We start from the raw sequence: 17,195 nt of genomic DNA, 5'->3' as shown, positions 1-17,195 counted from the left end.
ATGCTTTAAATTACATCTAGGAAATTTATAGTGCATTAGGTTATTTTATGCATGGCCTATGTTGTGCACAAGGGGCAATACTGTCCAGTTTTAGTGTTAATACAGAAGGAAAATGCAGTCTTCTTTCATTACACATCCTGGGCAAAGGACAAGTAAAAGCCACGTTGACATTGCAATCGAGAGTGGCAACACTACAAACACATCTGAGCTACCTCCTCGCTTGAGAATCTGCATTCTGGGACAGTTCTATTATTAAAATCTTCATTCCTTCCCTCTGTTTTCTGTTAACCATTTTGAAGCTGCATGGTGGACACCAGTAAGGGCAACAGGGAAAGAACAAATGGGACTTGCTGAAGATGAATTACAGAGAATGCTTTAGATCAGTGGATTGTCTCTCTGCAAGGAACGGAAAATGACAGTCTAACGATTAATTCATCCCCTTTCGCCATCTCCCATTGCTCCCCAAGCCGAGAGCTAACCTTGAACAGCAGTGTAGACACAAGTAGGCGTGCCTCCGTGTCGTTGTTTGCCTTCTAGCTCCCACGGTGTGGTGGTGACGTGGATTTAGGGCTTTGCTTATTATCGGAGTTCAGGAATTTCTGGACCAAATCCACAAAGTCATGAAACTGCTGTTTTTTGGAACCAATGGTTGTGCTAAATACAGCATATTTTCGGCCCTTAGCAGTCTGTCAATGAACTTGTGGGTGGTATTTTCTGTACCCATTCCCTACCTATCTTCCTCCCACTGTTCTCTTTCAGACAGTTAAATTTTATTTAAAAATGGAACTCATGGCTACTCAGTGGCAATGGACAATGGATCTTTGAACTCAGAATGTTCACTTCCCTGTCCCAAGAAAAACTGCCCAAACCCAGGACTATAATTAGCCATGTCCCTTAATTTAAACTAACTTATATTGGGGCCAAGTCCTTATTGCACTGAAGTGAGATAAAACACACTCTCTGACGTTGGTAGTGGGCAGCGGAGGGAAGCAAATCTTAACCCTTTTGAGCACTACATATAATTTTCCAAACTCTACCTTTGTACCATTAGACTAAATGAAAGCAAATTCCACTTCGATACACTAATTTCAAAAGGTTAAAAAATTAGGCAGATACACAGTTACGGTTTTCAAAGACAGATGCTTTGGTGACTTCAAAGATCCTGAGGTACTCTCAGAAATCAAGTGAAAGAAAAATAATGGTTAGCATGAAAAATATGCTTGGGTTCAGTTTGCAACAGCAAAAATTACATGGTTGATCTTAGATCACAGTCCTGTGTGCTTTAGTTTTTCTCTAGTTTTTCTATTATCAGTGTAACTTAAAGAAATATTATGGGAAAACACATTAATAATTCTACTATAATGGATATACTATTGAAGTTGCTAAAGATATGTCTGTATGGAAATGGAAATAAGGGTGGAAATTAGGATGCAATAATATAGCTACTGTGTGATATCTACCCATATGGACACTTTTATGATGCAGTAAATGCAGAGTAGCCTTTTTCCTCAATAAATGAGTAAATTCCTATGTCAAAAAATAAGAATATAAGATCAGTTATTTTACTGCAAAATAGCTTTGTTTATCTATGTCATGACAGGTAGTTTGCTGACCATGTCTTGAAAAAAATCTGGCCTGTGATTTTGTTAGTAGGAGAAATATCCTCCATGCTTATGGTGTCATACAAATCTCCTACAGTTATACAAAGATAAGATATACAAGAGACAGTTGCATAGATTGTAAAAGCTGTATTTGGGAGAAAATTGTATCTCTCTCAAAAGAAAATGTTGAAATGATCAGAGAGAATATTAAGTCCCTACAAAGCATGCTGAAGCTAGGAAAGAAGGATAAATTACGGGATGCAGATAGAATTAAATGACCACTTGGAAAAGAACATACTTTTTCTACAAAGCAAAGAAAAATGTAAGCAGCATTTAAATAAACTTAACCTAATCAGAACCATATTACATAACTCTCAAAATAAAATTTTAATTTTCTACAATATGTACTGAGGGTAATAGCAGCAGTTTGCGGCGGCAGCTGCTGCTGCTGTTTGCAGTTTTATAAATCTATAGTAACATGTTACATTAATTTTTATTTAAGGAGCAGGGGATCATCAGAAAAAGCATTTCAATTTCATTTATGATCCTCCATCAAATTGCATTACTCTTTTGCAAAGTCACCTTTCTATATGTGAACTCAAAGTGTAATTGTGCAAGTTAGTTCACTGGCAGGATATGAGGGGGAAAGAAAAACAGAGAGAGGGAGAGAAGAAAGAAGGGATATAGGAGCATAAAGGGGGAGACAAAAAGAGAGAAATAATTTCATTTCCTAAACAGATTAAAAAGTACTCAGTGACAAATTAATAAAACCAAATGTAATTAATAGCTTCAGACTTGAAATGTGATTATTTATTCCTACAAACTCTCATATCAAATTGCACAGAAGATATTACTAGAAGAACTTCTTTGTCAGTATACAGTGAACTCTTGTTGATGAACCAACATCTGCTTAAAAAGAATACAGCTTAACAGTTACGCATTTATTATTATCTTCATATATGTTTAAGGGAGTGTATTATACTCCAGACTTAAAAAATAGCATGACAAAAACAGCTAAAAAGGAATAAAGTATCAAGTAAAGATTTTATCAGTGGTAGGTGAGACATTCTTGAATACTAGATTGTAAGAAAAAAAACCATGTTCTCTATTTGTCATAAAGGGACAAAGATGTTATTTTTATATTAATCTGAAAATGCTGAATCACTATCTGCCTCACTTTCCAATGCAATCACTGCTGCTTTCTATTTTCCTGTATCTTGAACTCAAAGTAGAAATAAACTTTGTTTACACATAGGAGCTTGTATGAGATCTGATACAGTTAACGCATCATGATGCTTTTCAATATTAGACTGAATTTATAACATTTAAGCTCTTCCACAATATTCACCTGAATTGAAATATCTATGACTTGACAACTAGTTGATAATGAAGGCTTTCAGAAAACACACCAAAATTTCACTCCTTCATAAAATCATTCTTCAGAGCTGCTTAATATGGATCTAAGAGTGTAAATTAAATATTGAGCCTAGCATGCTTGTTGAAATTTTTAATGAAAAATTGTTTTACGCAATAAATGTCTTTTCATTAGGTATCAAGAACATATCTTCAGGAAATTCAGGTCCTGAGTGGAACGCTTTTAACCATGACATTAAATGTTCCAAATTTGGAAGTTTTAAAGGTACCACAATACCCACCATATGTATCAACCCATTCGCTGAAAGAAATAGATTCACTGACGTAAGGGACCTGCAGAAGAGTTGGGTTTTGTTCATCTAATTAATTACTCATTATTTAGCAATGCAAATATTTTTTATCAAATGATCTTGTGAATCATTTCAAAGCATCCTAGTTCCCAAGTCCAAGGGACTCTCACATCATGCCCTGTTTCTACGGAGACAACACCCAGCTTTACATCATCCTCCCACAACCTCAGAAATTATACTCAGGCATTATTAATAGAAGTAATATATAATTATAATATTATATATATATATATATATAAAAATAGAAATTATACCCAGCAAGGACACAGCCTATTCCAGTCAGCGACCTGATCTGAATGACTGGAAGTCCACAGTGACCAGGGTGGACTGTGACATGGACCTGTCCCATGATTTAGACGTAATCCTAAAGTATCAGCATGCATAAGCTTGTTATAAAGTAATTTTTCTGTAATTTATGATAGGAAATTATTAGTAAAAATAACAGCTACAAAAAGAGAACGCTAAAGACGTAAAACTATACTTTGACATGCAGAAAGTACTGATGTTAATGTGGCATGTGGAATATTACCTGCACTATACAATCTTGGCTTTTCATAAAATTATTATGATTAGTGTCTCAAAAACCAAAATATCATGTTTGAGTGGAAAAAAAATTGGCATGTTAGCACGAAGAACTTTCGCAAGGGCTTAATATTGGTCAATAAAAAAGTGCAAAAAAAAGAAATATCATGAGCTCTTGTTGAACAATTTGAATTACGTTTATGGGAAACTGATGTTAGCTGAAAATAAAATTATTAGTATACTAGATCAGAGTGAACAGATAAAGAATATGAGAAAAACAAAAATTCTAATAAAAGTATGAAAACTGCTGGCGAAAATCTGGCATGATTAAAATTCATCAGAATTTTAATAACATATATAATTTATACATATAGAAGTATAAAGCAAAACTTAATGCTGTGTATATCCTGAGTTTGGACTAAAAATCATAAAAATATGTAATTATATGGTTAAAGTTCAGTGTGTATATAAGTACATAATTTACATGCAAAAAGACAGGGTTAATTAGGTTTTCAAACCTTGTTACCTTATTTGCCTCATATTTGAATTCTTAACTGTGCAACATTAACGTTGCTTTAGAAGAATTAAAAAGAAAATGTTAAGAGTTGTTCCACTGCAGTGAGAACGGGATCTTAGGCAAGTAGGACTTTTTCCAAAGTGCATGTTTGCCCTCTCCTCAGTTACAATTTTGCACTTCTATTAGTTTGCATATTAATTTACAGCTCAAGCTCTTAAATGATTTGTATGTCTGATATCTCTTTTATATTATATAGAAATTGCTTACAATGTTTGTAATAAGGAGTATACCTTTTTTGTCTTTTAGTCAGTCCTGCGTTTGATTTAATATCTGCTTGGCAATTACTGTAATGAATTTAGTGAGAGATACTGGGAGGACAGAGTTCTTTTTGAGCAGACACCTGGCATGCATCAGTTGCTATGGTGATTACCCAGATGTGCAAACAAGTAGAGGAAAAAATTATGATTCGATATTCCCACAATAAAAGAAACAGAATTGCTAATCGATAAAACAGCAAAGTAATAGGAGGCAGAGCCTGGATTTTGAAACCACAAGGGAAAAACGTAACAAGAAGCACTAGAAGGGAACTGCAGGACTTTCAGTGTACGTTGAGGAGAGAGCAATCCGCATCACCTAGCACACTGGATTAGCAGATGATGCCCTGCTGTGCCAGTGCCACTCCCTGCTCAGGCTTGTAAAGGAGAAAGGTCCTCTGAGAACACCTCTGAGGAAGAAAACATCCAGCTGGTCTCTCCTCCTCTACCCCAGATTCTCAGTCTCGGTCTTACCGCGGCTGGGATAGAACAAGGAAAGCGAAAAGGGAGAGGGGAGAGTTTTACTATTTCTCTTGCTCTGCAAAGACTATGTATCACAGTTATGATTTCATGTACAGCCAGATTTTTAATATATGTGTTCCGGCAGCAGGTGGAACAAAAATAAATAGCTCACTGCCCAATATTACATTGCAATACTGCTTCTGATCATGGTTCTCAGAGGCCTGTTTTGCTGCTCCTATGCTCAAATCTACAACTGTCTCATGAACTGTTACATCGCTTATACAAACACACAAAGAAGAAAAGGTCTGGGTATGAAATGAAATCTGTGGATCTCACTGTTTAAGTATTTCACACTGCATCATGGCCTGTTCCAACAGCATACTCCTTGGGATTAATCTAGGTTTGCCACTACGAAAGGCAATACAGCGTTTTGCAAAGTGGGCAATGAGCTAATTGGAACCTAATGATGTACAGTGAAAATAATTGCTTGCAAAATAAATCCTGTGAACAAGACTATTGTATTAAATGACATAGAAAGAATAGCTCTAGCATTCTTTCTCCTTAGTGATTTTGAGACAAAGAAGGTGTGCATGCAAAACCAACATTAATTGTACCACAGAGAAGAGTGCAGAGCCAGATGGGTATCCCTATGTTGAGCAATGCCGGAAACCACCAGGGAAAGGAAGAAAGAGAAACTGAATGACTATAGTTGAAAGTCTGTAGCTCCAAAACATCAAAACACCTCATTAACATTCCTTCCTCTGAACTCTGTATAGCACTTTTTTTCCTCTCTCTTTTTTCCCACAGTAGCTGACAGATCTATCCTTGATTCTCGTATTTACTTCTAATAATATAACCTGAGGAGACTCAACAAAAATATGTGTCCTGCAATATTGCACAGCCATAATCTCTTATATGATACTTACTGTTAAAGTGACTTGTAATGGTTAATAAATGCCTCAAGAGAGAAGGAACTATCTGTTAACTGCATGAACATGTACTTTATGGACAATCTTCTGGTATTATCTAAGTCACGCAAGAACAGCAGATTTCTAATTTCCCATTCTTTGGAAGATGTGACAAACAAGTTTCTCCATCTGGGTTCCAGTCTACCACTTTAAACAATCTAAAGGCCAGTGGTAAAAAAATAAAAAAATAAAAAATCCTCTCTGGAGTGGAAAATAAGGCAGCTTACAAGTTAGTTGAGTGAGTGCGATTAAAAGTCATGCCTCTCCCATAAGTAGATGAGGACACCCACATGCAAGCAAAGTCAAGCGAAATGAGACTTCAAATGCACTTAGATCCATCCAAGGACTACTTTTACTCAATAGTGGGTTGGTTTGTGGGTTTGGTTTGGGTTTTTGTTTGGGTTTTTTTTCAGATTATTAAAGGAAGGAAGGAACTAACGAAAGGAGGTAGTGGAGTAGGGAAGATGGAAGGAAGGAAGGAAGGAAGGAAGGAAGGAAGGAAGGAAGGAAGGAAGGAAGGGAGGGAGGTACACTTTGTCTCTAATGCATCTCTGAGAAACCTTTTCTGAACACCTTTCCTAGAAACTTCACTTCAGAAATCCCACTTCCAACAGTCAAAATGGGGGGATTCAAGCTGAAGATGTCTCTGACCTGCAGCTTCTGTTCTTGATCCAAACCTTAAATCCAAGGTTCTTCAAAGCCAGGACCTAGGGCATATATTCAGTTGTAGTTAAAGTACCAGGTAACCAAATTTTTTTTTTTTTTTCAAGTTAGCAACATGACTGTGAATTTTAATGTACTATCTCCACACAGGTAACAACTGTATAAAAGTTCTTTGAGCAATTTACTGGCATGATGGAGGGAGCTGTTTATGCGCACCTCAGAAAAGCAGGAATTCAGAGTGAAAGGAAGGGTTAATTTCAGGGACAGTGCAGTGACAATGACATATTATTTTATGCTTGTCACCATTGTGGCAGTTGAAGAAGTGCCTTCATTTTTTGAAAAACTGTAAAGGACCAATTATAGATAATGGGAGACCGCAACTTTTATCTTGATCCTCAATTATTGTATGTATCAGAAGTTCACCATTGAGTGCTTATATCCTGTTAAATTTGATCTGGATCTTATCCCCTCAATGTATGTAATTGGTTTCTGTGCCCATTTTAAATGACTCCTACTCTGTGAATCTTCTCCCACAAGAACAGCAATTATGCATTTGATTTTAGTAACTAGTATAGACCCATAAGTCTCTAGGCACTTACAAATAGTTATACAGGATTTTTAACTTCATATATGTGGGTTGAAGAGAGGTATTTGAAAATCATTACCACTCAGGGATGCAAGCTCAAGCATTTTCTGTCCTCAGAGGAGTAAGAAACAGCCAGGGGCAAACCTCACTTCTGTGATAGGATAAAGTTCATTGGCAATAGAGTCAGCATGCAGATAAGCTATCAGGTACACAGTGAGGACACGAACTCCCTAGTGTGGTGCTGAGATTCACTCTTCAAGGGCTGTCTGCTCGCAAAGAGCAAGAAGTTTGTGGCAGTGGCTAAGGCAAAGCCAAGGAGAGTGCTTCATGAATCCTCAAATCCCTCTCCCCCCTGCAGGTATTTGGCATGCTACTTCCGTCACGGAACATCAGAAGCACAAGTAGCTCTACCACTTAACACAGAATATGATATTTACTGTTTCTCCTTCTTTGTGCAGAAAGAGTAACTTAGAGGAGGAGCTACCTCACATTCAGCTTCAGAAAAGCCAGAAGGTTTCACAGCACAAGGTAGCATGGACCAAAGTAGAAGCAGTCTTATTTCTCACTATCAGAGAAGGTTTGCACTGGTTTCAAGCTTAAAAGCTGCTAGCCAGAATCAAATTAAAAGCATTTGTTCTCAAGAAAGGCTCAGGGCCAGTATTGAATTAGGAATAGCCAGCGCTATCCCACTCTATAACTGCTTTGAGGGGAAAGGGTTTGGCTTTAGTGCAGACTTTTCACTTGAGGTATAACAACACTTTCTTTCTGCACAATGGACTATATTAATACATCAGTCTTTCACTTGTGAGCTTAGTAATCAATCAATCAATCAATAATAATGTGCTATATCCTGTGAGGGCAAGTTGCCTGCAGCTAGGTAGGTCATGGAAAGAGAGGATGAGGGAGGGAACAACTGAAGAGATTGTATAAAGGACCACAGTACGCAGGGAGATGGAGTCTTCTGTAAGACACATAAGGGAAAACAGGAAAAGAAAAAAAGCATGGGAGAAAAATAAAACAGAAGAGAAACAAGGAGTAGGGGAAGAAACAATAAAAGGAATAGTAGAGAAAAGAACTTGATCACTTAGGAAAATAAAAGGCAAACTGTCTAGGATAAAGTAATACAGAAGCAATTACTGAATCCTTTACTACCCCTCTTTCAGTTATGTTATTCTGTTTGATCTCTGAACAGAAATTCTCACTTCGGCTGTTTTAATAGAGCATCCAGTTTTCCCACGTGATAGTTTTCCAACTTGTTGGAGTTTTTTATTTATTAGGAAAAAAAAGAACACCAGGAGCAAAGGGCCATATTTAGTCATATCACAATAGAAACCCTGCTTGAGAATCAGATTTGGAGTTAGGATGACTTAGTCATCACTGTTTGCTTCTCTGACTTGAACCTCACTTGTGCTAATTTGCTTAGTATTCTAACTAGCCTCTTGGGTTCTCCAGCAATTTAATTCTCCTACTTTTCTAGTTTTCTCTATATTTTTCCCCACCTTTTTTGGCTTTTTGTCTTTGACTTTTTTTACTTCAGATGTCTTTTTTTCCTTGAAGCTTTGATTTTTTTCACTCTTTTTCATATCATCAAATGGTTTTCTATGTGTCTTTACACAAGCATAAGACATTAATTTTCACTGCAAATATTCCTTGAAGGTCTCACAGAAATATCCTTAACAGCTTTCACTATAATCAACTGAGCTTCAAAATATTTCCTCATTATTATTAACCCCTTTTGGTCATGTTCCTTGTAATGCCTTTAAAGTGACAGTCATTTGAATAAGGGCAACAGCATGAAACACAGCTTACATCCAGAGACCCCATATGCTACAGTACTTTTAGCATGGATTTGTATGCCCGAAGGACACAAATGTGTTTATTCCAATTTCAGAATAAATTTACTAATGATGGAGGACACTATCAATAGCCTAGATATTAACCAATGTACCGTATGACTTCCTAAAAAGTTGTTGAAACACAGCATTTAACATTTGCATGTCAGCATCTCAAAATGTTTAAGATCATGTGCAATATTTGGAAAATATTTAATATCTTTTGATGTGAATTTTGCAAGAAAGAGCAGGAATTCTCTGGTTTAAAATTGTCATAGGGTAGTAATTTTACCTTTTAACAATGATCTATCTAGAAGCCCTGATGAATTTATGCTCTCTTTAACTGGTGTACATTTACCCCTGTGACTCATACTGCACGAATTAAACTAGCATTACTGAATATACCTCTTTAGAAATGAAACTACTGGTGATGGGGCGAATTCTTTACTTCTGCCAATTTTGTTCCCTCATCTATTCCTTTTAAGAGTACCTTTCGCCTCCCCTCCTTCAAAAGGCTCACATGAAGATACAAAATTCCCAGTAGCATTCAGTGCCGACCACTGACAGGACCCTGAGAGAGAGGCAGAAATACCCTATCCCATAAATACTTTCCTTTAGCATTTTTGTTACAATAATGTCTAAAAATAGTTAAAAATCCCAACTCCTCTCTCCTCAGTCAACATTTTTGAATACTGTATCATACCAAAGAGATGTGAAACACAGCTAAATCAAGATTTTGCACTCAGCTGGCACATGCATGAGGCAAGAGATTAACAAAGATCTGCCTTTTTGCTTTGTCTCTGCAAGCGTACTAGAAATCTTCCAAAATGTCCCAAGTATCAGTATACTTTCACCTAACTTCATGTATTTAGAAGAAAAAATTTCTCATTGCCTTATTCAATATTTCAGTTATTTAACACTTTTGAAATATCATACAGTATTACTTGGCAGGGGGGAAGAGGTAGGGGGAAGAAAACTCATCTAATGATATCTTTCATGCACTTTAATTTGACTGCTTTGACCACAGTTTCACAATTTTATTCTATTTTCTTTCCATAGTGAATGGTTTTGATTTTAGCCCTTCAACCCATTGAGGAGAGAATATCGCTATGTCATTTTTTTCAGTGGTATTTTGATTCTTTACATTATTCCCTCTCTGAAAAACAAACAAACAAAAACAAACACCCAAAACAAAGCAACACTCTTCTTCATATAACTCATCTCTAAGATAATTCAAGACTGCTTTCCTCAATTTCCTTTAAACTGGATGAAAGCACTAACACAAATATTCTCTCTACCTAATCAACAGTATTTACAAAAACCCCACAATGCAGGTACCTTAGCAGTTTTTCCTAGTGCTCTGGAGCTCTTGCCTATAATCTCCCTTCTTTAATGCATCAGAACATTGGCCTCATTTTTATGCCATCAGAGACCATTTTGCTTTTAACTTTCACTTTCTTTCCTTTTTTTTTAACTGAAAACCTGAATTGAGAACCTTTTAATACTTCCTACTTAGTTTCTTTAAATAAAAACAAATGTTAAAAGTGATGCATCAGTGGCATGCATTAATCATGACTAAAAGCTATGGCCATGGCTACATGAATAAAACAAATATGCTAAGGGCTTCTCTGATGCCCCTTTTTCTTCTTCTTCCTACAGACTGGATGATTGACTTTTTTTTCCCCTTCCTTATTCTAAGGAGGTCACTTGGGGTTCAATTATAGTAAAGGCTTCAGTATTTCTTACAGCATGTACCTCAACACATTATTTCTTTGGCTCAACTTCTACTAAAAGGAGGTATTTTTCTCTCATTTGTCACAGATATGAGTTGTAATAGAAGATCCTTGAATTAGTGACAAAAATAAGGCAGGAGGAGGAAATAATCAGTAGTATATCACACCACTGCCCCATGATAAAGTTATAAGTGATGGTATTTCAGTACCTACTGTTAACTGCAGCACACCTATGGGAAGCTGAGTCCTTCCTACATTTCTGAGCTAGCATATTGTCCTACATAATTTCAGTGAGGTGAAGAAAGGCCTTTTCCTACTGATTAAAAGAGCGTAGAAGTGCATCCTTGTTTTTCTTCCTATATGGAAATTAGAATAAGTCTGTCCTGTATTATCCCTCCCAATGCTTCAACTCAAACATCTGCACATGCAGGAGCAAATAAGATTTGGATAAGTTTCGCACTGTGGCAAGAAGACCGTTGCTTATATTTAATATAGAAATAATTTAAGTTTGCCAATTTGAATGCAGTTTGAAAAGCATTGCAAAGTTTAGATACGTACCTTTGTTTCTCATCAAATTCAATCATACCAAAGAGACGTGGGACATATAGGCATGTAATGTCTTATCTCAAAACAATCAAAGCATGGGCAGAGAATGTATTTTCCAGGCCTCTGAATTATACTAAAGTAGAAAAATGAACATAAATTTCCTCATACCTGTGGAATACCATTCATTGCTTAGTGAAAAGCACTAAGGCTTTAGCCACCATGTTGGTTATGGGGAAGAATAATGCTCAAAAGAGACTGCCTTTCCAGCTCAGTCTTAGGGGACTTACTTGGGAGGTAAGACCTGCCAGGTTCTGACTCTGCCCAACCTGATAATCAGTACAGTTGAGTAATCTTCTCATTCAGCTGATGGAGCAGCCTTTTTTGACCAGAAACTCCCAAATATAAGGTCAATGACAGTAACATGCCTGCAAATAATTTTTATTATAATGAATTGACATTATCTGAGAGAAAAAAAACATTGTAAGAATATTCTGTCTGGGCAGCTCCACAGATCTTCCCTGTAGTACCGTTAACACAGTTGTTACCCTTGACAATAAATTCAGTCCTGACTGGAAAGCATAAACAAGAACAGAGATGACTGAAGCAACACCACTTTACTGTAACTTTAAAATCCATTGGACTACCTAGGAGTGCATAATTACTAATTGACCGGAGGGATAAAGCCAGTCTTCATTTTACTGAGTATATCTGTTAATTCACTGCTTGCACATGTGCCTTTACAGAACTGGAGACTGAAGTTTCCCACTAAGATACAAAATGCTATAAAATGGGGACTAAACTTAATTGGTTATTAGGCTAGACAGGCTAGCCAAAAGAAGGAAATGTGGAACACTTCCATTCGCATCCATTCTTTAGGCCTGCTCTGACAAAGGCTTTGCCAATATGAGTGCTGAGTAGTTCAAATTCTCCGTAACAGGTTTGCCATGTGGACTCTTGCCTACTAGTAACTTGAATCAGACTGTCAACAAAGCAACTTTTTGCTTACAGCAAAGAGCTTGATGGAATTATAGATCTCAATCAAGTTTGACAGATTTGAATTACTGACCTAGAAAGAAAAACATTCATACTCCTTTACCAATTTCCAAAGCCATCTCATTTTTTTTTATTACAATTTTAATTAAATGTGATGGGAAAAAGATTTCAAGATTTGGTTCACAGCACTCGACTATGTACATTTTTGCCTTCTTAAGCATGGCTGTTTAGTAGACTGCTAGTGTAGTAAAAGTTGCCTCATGAATATGTGCTATTAGCTGCAACAAAAGATATGCCAGCAAAAAGAATGAGACCTAGAATAGCAACATATGGCAGAAAACAAAAGAAATTAAGTATCAGTCTAGAAAATTTAGAATGTAAGTATAATCTGAACCTCCCAAGGTGAAACCTACTGAAGCCAACTGATGCCTAATTCTTACTAATTTCCTCACCGGTGACATCTATCTAGACCAGCTTTCTAGTGGTCAGTGAAGAGAATTAGTTCTTCATAATTTTATTTAACTTTGTAATATTAAATATCTTGCTCTCTTCCCTCTTATTTCTGCAAACTACTAAAAAATCAGCTGAGCTTTTGGAAGATGGGTACAATTTTGGCAAAGATCCTTCCTTGGAATTTCTTCACAGTTCATATTTTAATATTTTAAAGTAAATATCAAAGCAAGATTTTTAAAAAGTATTGTATAGTCAAGAATGTTTAAATTGGGCAAGTTCTTGATGAATGGGTTCTAAAATGGGTAAAGTGTCTTGAAAATGAATCATTAGGAGGTGAGGAAAATGAAGAACAGAAGAGTATTATTAAGAAAAACAAAATAGCAATGGTCTTAGATAACGTACAACCATATTAATTAACTAGAACTAAATAAATGATCAGCTTTTTCTTGAAATTCAAACTTCAGTAGAAGGCTAAAAATTAAGAAAAAAGCCCTTGGTTTAGTAATATTGCAATTATATGGCCAATCTGCCAGTTGGAATAGTTTTTCTAGTTCACCAAAGGCATTACAAATCACATTACTAAGAATCTTGCATCTACGAATTTATCTCCAAGCACTTCCAGACCCTGTCATCACTGTTGTGTTTCATGTGGGTAATAATGCTAGTAATTTGTAAGAAAATATTTCAATTTTATCCAGTTTTCCTTTCTCATCTCCAATTGTATTAAAACCATCCTTTTTCTGATTATGATCACATAAAATAAATACACTGTGTACACACTTTATCAATAAATACATAAAATAGAAAAGCCATTCCCATTGTACTGTATATGCTATATAAAAGATGCTCCCATTGTACTTTATAATTATCCATATATATATTCCAAATACAGATCCAAATGTGTCACCTTTCAACACTCCAGATATTCTTCCAGTCATGCTTAGAATTCTTCTACCACGCCATTTTCTGTTATTGCTGAATTCAAGTAGTTGGTGGAAGATGATGTGTTTGTGGGAATTCTCAACATTTATTTTTTGCCATTGAAGCTTGGCAAGTAAGGCATTTCTGTATTCTAGGAGATCCCACTGATGGAAAACATTTCCATATTTAACCAGACATTTCTTATAGCGGAAATATTTTTTCATCTTAAAACATGGGGTGTTGTGCTGGTTTGTTTCCTTATTTTGCCATATTTGATCATTCAAAAATAAAACCAAACTGATTTTGAAATGAAGTCTTGAAATTCCTCATTTTTAAAACTTCAGGTCAAAACACTCAGTCTTTTGAAGAAATTTAAACTGAACAATACAACCAGCCCTAAGCCACAAGGATAGCAATCTAAAAGTTGGGTGCCTAAACTGTCTTCTTTCTGTAATCAGGGAAAAGAGGGAGGCACCTCCAGACATTGTTGTCTGAAATAGGAGCGGTGAATTGCAGACAATTAAAGATGAAGGTCTCAAACCTGCCTTTTCTGCCAAAAAAGGGTTTGATACAACCTCATTGTAGTCATCAGTGAACTGGTCTGATTTTATGGCCCCAGCCTAATGTTATTCTAAAACCAGTCCAAGACAGTTAATTGAATGTGCAATGGATGGTATCTCATTCTCAGTTTGTACGTTACGACGTTTATGTACATTATCTCCGTATTCCTTTGGAAAGATGTCTGCGCTGGACAGAGCACTCCTGCAGAAGAGAGCGCTTGCCCCTTCTGCGGGAGCAGCCAAGCACGAGCCTGAGCAAAGGCATCCACACCAGCGGCTCTGGGAAAGCCATCAGGGAGCAACCAGTCTCGGGGCACCTGTCACTTCGTACCTCGCATATCAGTGGTGTTACTGACTCCCATCTCTGGGGCAGGCCACAGAGATGACAGAAAGAGAGACGCTGCAGAGGCCAAAAGGGACCTGGTAGAGTTTGCTCCAACTCAAAGCCACTGACCTGATTAAAAAAAACCCAAAACAACCAACCAAAAAAAAACCCAACAAAACTTGGAAATATGAATCTGCCTGCAAAACCACAGTGGAAGAATATTTTATGAATTCTGATCATATCTGACCAATCACTTGCAGCTTTCTTTGTTTAAAAGTTCTGTAAACGTTTTACAGTCTTTTAAACTTTAAGCTTTTGGAGAATCATCTACATAGAAAAAGTTCGGGCATACTCAAAACTTTCACTGACTTGGGAATTCCATCACCATATACTTCCACACAATAATTTCATCACATTTCCTTCAAGAACTACATTTCTGTCTACACTGATGATCCTCTATTGCAAGTTCTATGAATGAGAACAACAACAACAACAAAAAAGCAATATAGACCGGGGTAGTATTTTATTGACTTTAGTTTTTTCATTGTCATTTGGGGGGAGGGGGGGAAGTTGAGAAAAAGACTTATATCTAAGTTAATACATATTCACTGCAGTGGAAAGGGTACGCAAATGGTTTCTCAATTTGATCATAACCTTAGCAAAAGTGACTTGAAGGGAGAAATAAAGAAAGTCACATTTATGTCTATTTAGATTTTATAATGATTGTGGAATGAATTACTGGAAAGATGTAAGAGGAAAACAAGAAAGAAGTAAAGAATAAAAATGCTGAAAGAGCATAAGTAGGGTCAATGTAATGACCGGTAAATGAGTTCAGGATGACTCTACCAGCAATATCTTGCAATGACTTCAGAGGAGCAAGACTGCTGTAAGCAAGGCTAGAGAACAGATGTTGTCATAGTTAATGTGGGCAATAATAAAAGCTTGCACAAATGTTTTGACTGTGTGCACAGTTGGACTGACAAGGTTTGAGAGAAACCCAGTGAAAGCATCCCCCCTAGAGACAGCATGAGTTTAAGCTTTGACATCAGTGAAGTAATTTGGAGAACAGTGATGTAATTTGGAGAACAGTGATGTTGCTGCCTAAGACGGAAAATGAATTAGTGAAACATTTTGAAAGGTAAGATCAAGAGATTAATTTTGGCCATAATTATTAATAATTTATATAACAACTGGACATAGCTATTTGTGAAAAGCAGGCTAAGATCCTTTACTGGACAAAAGGAGACAGATCTTCAACAGAAAAACAGATTTTCAAGTAATTTAAATATCTTTGAGATACTGTTTGAAAGCCATACTTGGAAACTGGTGAACTGCACTTTTGCTATAGCCTGGAGGCCAAAATAACAGACAAGAAGTCACGAACACCATAAAAAAAAAAAAAAAAAAGAAAAAGAAAAAGAAAAATTACTTTCAATGTGTTGTTAAAATAAGAAAGTCAATGCTATCAGTAAAGGTAAATATATCACTTCTGGAACATTTATTTACACCCAGTTTGAATTATATTTAAGAGTTTCACTAATTATTTTTCTTCCCCAGAATGTCCAGCTATAGCCCGCAATACATTTAATATTACACTTCAAATGTATACAAGATAACAGGTCAAAAAGGTCTGCATCTCTTCTGTAAAAGAAGTCTTTCTCCTTTTTATTTTACTTTTCTCCTTCTTCCTCCCACTTCCACACTTTACTGGGAGGCAGTTTATCTGCTGAAATATATTGAAAGTTTATATCTAAAATAAATATTCATAATGCAAGATTTTAATAAACTGCGACAGATATTTTTATGCTACCACTTACAAAACAAGTGAATTTAATTAAAAAAGAAGATGAAAGTGTGTGAATTGACATGAGCTTGTTTCATACAGAGTGCCATAATAGATTCAAGAGCCACCAGAGATCAAGAAAAGGGGAGGGATGAGAACGGAAAGGAATTTTGCTTGAGGGGATCTCACTTGCTGGAATTGTAGCGCATAGGGAGAAAAACAAAAATAATAAGAAAAGGTTCAGGACCCTCTGTTGTAGATAAACCGTATAGATAAACTAGGGATTTTTTTAATTATTTTTTTTTAAAAAAAGGATCACTGCCCTCCATAAATTTGCATGCTTCGGTTTCTTGCATTTTATGTTTGCTTTTAACTCCACATCATAAAAACAAAGAATCCCCCTGCGATTCATGGCTTTTCCATCTTTCTCTTTTCCTTCTCTCTGACACAGAGGAAAGAGCCGAGCATCTGGTTTTGCAATTTGGAGTTGTGCCCTTGGCTCTCAATAAATTAACATGTGATCAAACTCATTTGCACCTGTGCAAACTGATAGTCTCTAGCAAACCTTATTTATTTTTACAGTGGTTTCTGCTAGATTTAGCTAAACTCTGAAAAGTCAAGTCCAAAACTGAAGCAAACTAAAGCAGTCTAAATATTGACTCATAGTATGTTTATTGAGTGCATTTCAATCA

This window comes from Grus americana, chromosome 2 (assembly GCF_028858705.1).
Source record: "Grus americana isolate bGruAme1 chromosome 2, bGruAme1.mat, whole genome shotgun sequence".
NCBI classification, from domain to species: Eukaryota; Metazoa; Chordata; class Aves; order Gruiformes; family Gruidae; genus Grus; species Grus americana.
The sequence above is the reverse complement of the archived record's forward strand: the minus strand, read 5'-3'. Positions refer to the sequence as shown.